This window comes from Protopterus annectens, chromosome 3.part0, assembly GCF_019279795.1.
Source record: "Protopterus annectens isolate FY-2018-M chromosome 3.part0, PAN1.0, whole genome shotgun sequence".
NCBI lineage: Eukaryota > Metazoa > Chordata > Ceratodontiformes > Protopteridae > Protopterus > Protopterus annectens.
Genome location: NC_056731.1, coordinates 1,860,607,561 through 1,860,617,198, shown reverse-complemented (window position 1 = coordinate 1,860,617,198; position 9,638 = coordinate 1,860,607,561).

The following is a 9,638-nucleotide window of genomic DNA, read 5'->3' as shown; positions in this document are numbered from 1 at the left end:
AGTGTGGATCCCAAACATGAGGGGACCCAGGTTCTCAACCTGTGTGACTCCAATCATGACTGTTCAGCAGTCTGACATAGAGCCTGCTGCTTTCACACTGTGGGTTCTATCTGTGAGCCAGTTTGCAGGCCACCTACTAATGTAGGGGTTGTTGCCTACCTGAGTGTGTTTGTGTATGATTCCTGAGTAGGGAGTGATATCCAAGGACTAGATGGGCAGCCTATCCTGTTATCTATTCCATACTGTCAAATAGTTATTGCATATGGCACAATGCTTATAGGGCTGCAGAGTGTCTGCAGGTCCCTCTACAATGGGTGACAACTGTGAGCCTTGTAATGTGGACACTGGGGCATGTACTGGGTGCCCAACAGCAAAATGTAGTAAAACCCACCCCCAATGGAAATGGTTCTCACACAAACACAATAACACCCCCCCCACACACAGACAGGATACTGTTCTTACACACACACACACACACACACACACACACACACACACACACACACACACACACACACACACACACACACACACACATTTACATTTGCCAGGACTGATCAGAACTCCTACCTAACTAGTTATTTGTACTATAGTGTTCTACAGTTATCACACATGCCACAGAGCTTATAGGGCTGAGGCCTGACAAAAGGGACTTCTATGACAGACACCTGCAGGACTGCTAAAGTAGGGCAATGGGAAGTGCACTGGGTGGGAAAGGGCTGTTAATTCCTAGAGCCTACTGACAGTTCTCTAAGTGTATGAGCATGATCAGTGTGACCTTCTATAGTAAATGTTGGATTCCATTCCAGGGATTGTTGTACTCCCATCTGTTTTTTTTTTTTTTCGCTATGGCCATACCTCTCAACCTATTGGTACAGGATATCTGGAGATAGTCTATCAAAGTGGGGTGACAATGGGCCATATGGTGATTGTGACTATTTCTGTTAGTAATGTATGGGTTGCTAGGGTTACAGAGTTTGTTTTAGTAAACATCTAACATATATGACATTTGACAGTGTCATTTATTGTTTCAGTACATCGTGACATACCTCTTCAGATCATCACAGTGATTTACCAGAACAATACAGGATGGATGTTGCACACACCAATATTATGAGCCAAATGCTAGGCATTCTTGCACAACCCAGCCTGTTGAGAGGTGTGCCTACAACCAATTGACAGCTGGAGCTGTGGAAACAGTCCAGCACATTGGTGGTATATTACAATGGTGGAATCTCTGTGCATTTCTGTTCAGGCATGGTCTTATTTCCAGTCCATGGTTGGGTAATATAAGTCAGGCAGGATCAGTGTGACAGGCAGACTCCAGATAGATTTGTAGAGGATAAGATATGTGGGGGAGGGGTGTTCTGGGTCAGATAAGTTGGCCTATAGCTACCAGTACTTTGCATAGCGGTCTTCTCAGAGGTTGACTGCACTTGGAGGGTCTTGTGTTTATGTGACAGACTGTTTGACCAGCCAGGAGGACTATGTGTGTCAAACATATATGTATGGCCCACCTCATTTGACTTGGCTGGCCACATTTTGGGGTCAGGATGTTGCATAGGATGAGTGATCAGGGAAGGGTGTGTTACTCACCATGGCTGTGGGCCAGGGTTCTGTGGGTGCAGACATGTCACCATCATCTAGGGTTAGGACTGCCTGCAATGAGTGCATTTCCATGCTTAGACTCCTGGCCCTGCCTGTCGACTGTACAGAGTATCACAGAATGGCCCGATTCATGATTCATATATCTGGGTGGTTACTCAAATGAGTGTGATTTTCAAGGAAAAGTGTGTTGCAAGTTACTCAGGGTTGAAGTCAGGTATTACTGACAGTTGACATTGCAGTTTCAAACTTCATACCCCTCAGACATTCAATGCTAATACAACCATTCCATCAACTTTCTGACATTATTAGAGCAGTATTTCAAAGGTGTCCTTCTCTTTGGACCTTTATCGCCCCATTATTCATGTCTTTGTCCACAGATTCCTGGCTCTCTGAGGCTGGCAGGTTTGCTCCTAGCATTTAGCAGCATGGCCTTTCTTTGCATTATGTAGACTGTTATGTTGGTGTTATGGACCCCATGACACTCCCTAACAGGGCACTGTGGGTGAGGCATGGGCATTTGCCAGAGGCCTGTAGGTCAGGTGTGACAGATGCAGGCCATCTGTAGCAAGGTAGTGCATTCTGATGATCATATATTCCAAGGCTGCCAGGCAATGGACATCCCCCTGGGGTGGCACCAATAATTTGACTGGGTGTTACTGACAATTGCTTTCTGTTTGTGTTGAGCCATCACTCTAGTTGACAGCTGGATGCTGCTTAAAGCTAGGGACATGTTACTGCATTTCTATGGGACTATAGGGCGGTGAGGCATCTGTACACAATATACATTTGAACAGACTGTGCTGATATTTGCTTAACATTTTGGTCTCATTTAACATAGTGGTGTGTCCTATCTTTGAGACTGCAGGAATAACAGTATCGATTACAGATCAGATTGTTTTGGCATAAACATTTTTAGTTTCAGACTTCTTACTGAAGAGGCTGGGGGTGAGTATGGGACCCCCACTTTGACATCCATGCATATGACCTATGACCCCCACCCAGTTATTTGTCTCACCACATATACTGCAGTGGTACTTGTCAACTAGGGTGGTACCGCATAGTGTGGGTAAGCCAGTACTGGGCATACCCTTCCTGCTGTCCTACATAGCTATAAAAGGAAGCGTATCAGGAACAGGACAAATCCAAAAATAATATAGTATGCAAGAGTCAAAGATGTCCAGTAGGCTGAAGTTGTCTAAATATATAAATACTTTAATAAAATAACAGATAAAATCAGGAAAGCACTTTCGCAATGAGTTTGCTTCTTCAGACTATAAAATACACATTCAAACAAATCATTTAAAAACAACTATTTGGCCAATCATAGTGAAAATATTAATCATGTGATATAATCAGTGATTTAGACCTCTTCTTTTTAAAGCAGGTTTTAAAGAGATGGCACTGTTTAACCCTTGAGACACATCTGCTCTAAAATCTAGGCTCCATTTCAGCTCCAAAAATTCAGTTTCATTACTGACGAGTGTCATAAAAATCTAACACATGCTTAGCTAGTGCATTAGTAAATTTTCCATCCCTTTTATCACCAACATGCTCCAGTATGCACTCCCTAAGGGTATGATTTGTCTTTCCTATGTAGAACATTTCACATGCCATTGTGCCATATAAATAAGATTACCACTGTTATAGTCTGCATAAAAATGAAAACTGATGTCTTTAAAGGGGGGGGTCTATATTATAATAGCAAAACTTCCTTTAAGCCAACATGAAAACACCGACACGTATTGCGCGAACTGCGAATATGCCGAATGTACTAAACCGTGAAATACAAAAAGTCGAATCCCCATAGTCGGTCAACTCCACCTCCCACTACATGCTGCCTACCCAAACAAAATAAATAAACCACATACATACACTAACCAAAACCCTACTTCTAAACCTAAAGTAAAGCACCAAAACCCTACATCTAACCCTACACTAAACCTTGCATACATTACTATCTATGCACTTACCTTAACCCACATCCTAACCCTAAGGTCTGTAACTATCACACACTTACCCTACAGCGATATACCAAAACAAAACAAATAATCCACACACATACATTTAACAAAACCTTAATTCTAACTCTACACTAAACCTTACATACATTACCTATCTATGCACTTACCTTAACCCGCACCCTAACCCTAAGGTCTGTAACTATCGCACACTTACCTTACGGAGCTGTACCGCACATGGACCAACCATGACACTTTGACATTTTGGAGTTTGCGGTTTAGTACGTTTGACATAATCGTGTTTCGCGCAATACATGTCAGTGTTTTCGCATTCGCTTAAAAGGATTTTCGGTATTATAATATAGACCCCTTTAAAGGTCCTAGGATGAATAACAGAGGTAGTCAACCAAATAAATCTACATGCCTTACAAGACCTACAGGAATAAGTGCCTTGACATTCACATTGTGACCTAGATGGCCTAGATTGTTTATAACATAGGTGTTGTTTTAAAGTTTTATTATTCCTAAAGACAAACTGCGAAGTATCACCAATAACTTTGCTTATATTATCGTCCGTCATTAAAACTGGCCAATTCTTTTTCATAATATCACATACAAAGTTAATATTGCTGGAGTAAGTCAAAACCATTCTGTTTTTATCAGCCTTATTGGTTAGCTGTGGACTAATATGTTGTGTCTCAGGTTTTGTAGAAAAATAAGAGATAACTCCTTTCATATTAATTTCTTCTATGGCCCATTCTATTACTCCTGTACTATATCCCCTTTGCAGTAGTTCAATGCATAAAGTGTCTAAGGCACTGTTCAAAGATGAGCCATCAGTATGTAAATGCATTAGCCTAAAAACTTGGTTCTTTACCACATTTCTAGCAATGTGTCGGGGATGCATACTCATATTATGTAAAATATTATTTTTCTTGCAGGGTTTCCTGTACATACTAGATGATAAGGTGCCTAGATCATTAATATTAACCATTTTGTCTAAAAATTCAATGCATGTCACAGAGCTATGCATAGTAAAACTAAGATAGGAAGTTGTGTTCTGTTAATAATCAACAAACTGATCTAAAATATGGGAGGGCCCTTGCCATACAAAAAATATGTCATCTACAAAGTGTCTAGAACTTCACATAATTACAAAACAAAATGTTAGAAAAAAACAGACTGTTTCTCCCACTGAGCAATATACCTATATTGAATGGTCCAATAAGTCTAATAGTTTGGAAGGTGTTATTCTTGTAACCCTAGATGTAAACTGTTTGTTCACAGTCATCCCCAATGATTTAGGGGTTGACAATATCAGGATGTTCCTTGTATCTGAGACGACATTTATTAATTCTAAGATGGAACTTATTTGTGCTATACTACAGATGATCTTGGAAAATAACATCTTTGCCTTTGAAACTGACTATTTTTTGCAGAAAATAGGGGTGGCTATGTGAACAGCGTGTGCTAACTCATATGCCAACCTAGTTCTTGTTCAGTGGGAGAAACAGTCTGTTTCTTCTAACATTTTGTTTAGTAATTATGTGAAGTTCTACAGACACTTTGTAGATGACATCTTTTTTGTTTGGCAAGGGACCTCCCATATTTTAGATCAGTTTATTGATTATTTACAGAACACGACTTCCTGTCTTAGTTTTACTATGCATAGCTCTGTGACATGCATTGAATTTTTGGACATAATGGTTAATATTAATGATCTAGGCACCTTATCAACTAGTATGTATAGGAAACCCTGCAAGAAAAATAATATTTTACATAATATGAGCATGCATCCCTGACACATTGCTAGAAATGTGGTTAAGAACCAAGTTTTTAGACTAATGCTTTTACATACTGATGGCTCATCTTTGAACAGAGCCTTAGACACTTTACGCATTGAACTACTGCAAAGGGGATATAGTATAGGAGTAATAGAATGGGCCATAGAAGAAGTTAATATGAAAGGAGTTATCCCTTATTTTTCTAAGAAACCTGAGACACAATGTACTAGTCCACAGCTAACCAATAAGTCTGATAGAAACAGAATGGTTCTGACTTACTCCAGCAATATTAACTTTGTATGTGATATTATGAAAAAGAATTGGCCAATTTTAATGATGGATGATAATATAAGCAAAGTTATTGGTGATACTCTGCAGTTTGTCTTTAGGAATAATAAAACTTTGAAACAACGTCTATGTTATAAACAATTTAGGCCCTCTAGGACACAATGTGAATGTCAAGGCACTTATGCCTGTAGGTCTTGTAAGGCAATTTCCTGTTTGCACTTAATTTTAAAATCGTTTTTTTCTCAAAACTTGCATATTTTCTGTCTTTGGCCTAGCACTCTTGTGTGGGGTCATTTACTGTACTGTTATAACTTGATATTACTTGTGTACCTCTGCTATCTCTGAAAACAAAACAAAAAACAATCTTGCTTTTTTCCCACTTTTCTGAGATTTAAAAAAGTTCAGTTACAGGCTTGCTGTTCTTGAACTCTTTGTAAGTTTCTGTGAGGCCATTTTTGCTTGGGCTAAAGGAAAGTCTCTCTGTTGATCAGTGGCAGTGAAAACATTGAGCAGCTTCCCTGCCCCCCCGTGGGAGTGGTTACTGACTTGAAACTGTAGTTTTATTGGCCGTTTTGGGTCAATTCCTGGCTCTTTCCAGCCCCTGCTATCAAGCACGCTTTTAGCGGAGTTGCCACTAGAGCAGCATCGGGCAGCGCTGGTTTAACAAGGTTAAACTTTTTCTGGCTCCATAAAGTCTGTTCTTCATTTTTCCCTTAGAACTGCTCTACTAGTAATCTAACAGTATATCCCTTAACTAAAATGCGCAGCACTTGTTCCTAAAAGCTTTTTTTTTTTTCTCCAAAAAAAAAAAAAAAAGCTCAGCACTTGTCTTAAAAGCATCTTCTTTTCAGGTTTAGCACTTCTGTATTATACAAAGTCCCTCACTAGCGAACCCCCCCCCCCAGGAGTACCCACTTCCTTACTAAGTCCTCTCTTATTCAGTTACACCCCTAACTTCTTAATTTCTCTAGCATGTCGAAGGGCCAGATGCTGGCGTCCTCTCCTGTCCAGTTGGTGAATCTGGGAATATTGAGGCAATGTTACAATTGCCTCATGTACACAGACAACCCTCTCCTCCTCCCGCATAACACAAATACTTGCGAGAGATGCAGCTATTTGGCCAAACTGGAGGCTGAGCTCTCTCAACTCAGGACTGGCAAGACCAGACAGGAGGAGAAGGCAACTACACACACCACAAAACCAGTTTCACATAAAGCTATCACAACAATGAATCAAACACATAAACACACAAAGACATACTGGAGGCTCTGAGCAAAATTTACCTAAACAGCAGAGGCCTCCAAAGCAGACACCCAAGCAACTGCCACCTCATGACATACCACAGGCAACACATAAACCACAAAATCAGTGTGCAAAGCAGTCACAGCCCTTAAGGCCAAATACAACACCAAACATACTTGTCATAGGTGACTCCATAGTCAGACACACTGGCGTCCCACTCACCAGGCTGAATAAGGGGAGGGTCACAGTAAGCTGCCTATCGGGCGCTAGAATCCGCCACATAACACAAGCACTGGTCACTCCACAGCAAGTACAAATATGACACAGTCATTGTCCATACTGGTGTGAACGACCTGAGATGTACCTCCCTGGACTACATGAAAAGAGACATAGAGGAGCTCTCTGATTATGTAGCCCAGGCAGGTATGACCCTGACCCTGAGCAGTATCCTTCCTTCACCAAGAATGATGCCACAACATAGAGACAAGATGATCAGCTTTAACAATTGGCTTAATTTCTGGTGTCATTCAAAGGGATCCAGTGTCTGTCTGCCTGGGATGACATACTTGACAAGCCACGCTGCCAAGGGACGGCTTGCACCTGTCACCCTGGGATTCGGATATTGGCTAAGGCTCTTGCCACCCCCATAGTGCCTTTTAGGCAAGGCTCAAATTCTAAACCTACCACCCTAGAAAACAAAAATGGGAAGAAACTAAGGGTAATGCTGCTCAATGCCAGAAGTCTAAATCTCAAAATGCACGCACTCGAGGCCCTTCTCAGTATGGAGAACATCGATGTCTGTGCTGTAACTGAAACCTGGTTCAAGGCTCCTGAGAGCACCCGGCACTATCAGGTTTTACCTCATATCATGCGTTCCGGCCCCAAAACCCGGACCACACCACAAAAGGAGGGTGTATCCATATTCATCAAGGATACCCACACCTCCAGGTTGGTGGCAATGCAAAGCATCGGAAACCATCCAGGTGCAATTAACCATAGGCAAAACTGCTCTACAATTTGTAGCATGCTACAGGCCACCCTCTCAAACTCAGGAACCCCACACAGCCTTCCTGAAGACACTGGAGGGTATAAATGTATCTCCAAACACCATTATATTGGGTGACTTCAACTACCGAATATAGACTGGGAACATTACTCAAGCCCCAACTTTTAGCCCAAAGGTTCCTGGAGTTCATAAATTCAAATGCCATGGAACAACTAGTCACCGTTCCCACAAGAGGAGAAAATATACTAGATCTCATCATCACAAACATGGGGACAAAATGCTCCACACCGGAAGTATATCCCTCATTGGTGAGATCAGATCATAAACTAATCTCACTGGAAATCCACATCCCGCCCCCACCCCCAACAAAAAAGACCACAGTGAAGAACTTCTCTAAAGCAAACTTCACACTACTCAAGACTGGTGTGGTATCCTTCAAGGCCCCCGAGCCAGTGGAAACCACAACTCAAGCTGCGGAAGCCCTCACAAATGCCTTCTACAAACACCTCCAGGACTGCATGGATCAGGCAATCCCTAATAAAACCAAGACTCTTTCCACCAAGGGAAAACGTCCAGTCTGGTGGACCCCAGCCATAAACAAACTTTACAATAAGAGGAGAAAGCTGTTACATGATAGATCAAAATCCATAAAAGAGAAGACACCCTTGATCATTATTAGTAAAAAAATACGAGCACTCATAAAATCATCCAAGGCCAACTTTGAGAGAAAAATTGCCATAGATTCAAAAGACAATCATAAGGCCTTCTTCAGCTATGTTAGAAACCTGGGTGGAATCTCCCAGATATGCTCAGAATTAGTCCAAAATGATACAAAAATCACTGAACCCACAGACATTGCCAACATACTGGCAGACAGGTTCAGTGCAAACTTCACCCCTCCCCCCCAAAAGGAGAGATAACTATCCCAGCGGAGTGTAGCCTCCCAGACATCTCAAATGCGCAGGTAAAAGCTACTCTCTCTAAAGCTAAAAACACAGCATCAATGGGACCGGATGGTGTCCCCAGCTGTGTGCTACACGAACTCAATGAGGAACTAAACCCGCACATAAGGCAGTTGTTTAATCTTAGCCTTACCACAGGATACATGCCCAAGGAGTGGCGTACGGCAACTGTGGTCCCACTCCACAAAGGCGGTGCCTCTACGGACCCTGGTAATTACCGCCCCATAAGCTTAACAAGTCTGGTCTGCAAAGCTATGGAGAGGATCATAATGGAACTCATAAACAAAGACATAGGGGACTTGCAGACATTGGACCCGACCCAGTTTGGCTTTGTCAAGGGCAGATCATGCCTTTTGAACTTGGTCGACCTCTTCAAAACAGTCACCAAGGCCATTGATGAGGGAAAGGCAGTCCATACAGCCTACCTTGACCTTGCAAAAGCTTTCGACACAATACCCCACTCAGGTATTATAAAGAAACTTACCAGCTTAAATGTAAACCCATATGTCACAAGATGGGTTGCAAACTGGCTAAAGGACAGAACCCACAGGGTTAGAGTTGCTGGCACCATGTCAGACTCCAAGCCGGTCATAAGTGGTGTCCTACAGGGCTCAGTCCTTGGCCCCCTGTTGTTCGGCATCTACTTCTCAGAAGTACAGGCAAACATAGGAGGGCTATGGCTGACAAAGTTTGCAGATGACTGCAAACTGGGCGCCATAGTGGAAAGTACATCTGACACAGATATCCTTCAGAGGGGTCTCACGGAAACTGATAGCTGGTGCCAGAGCCA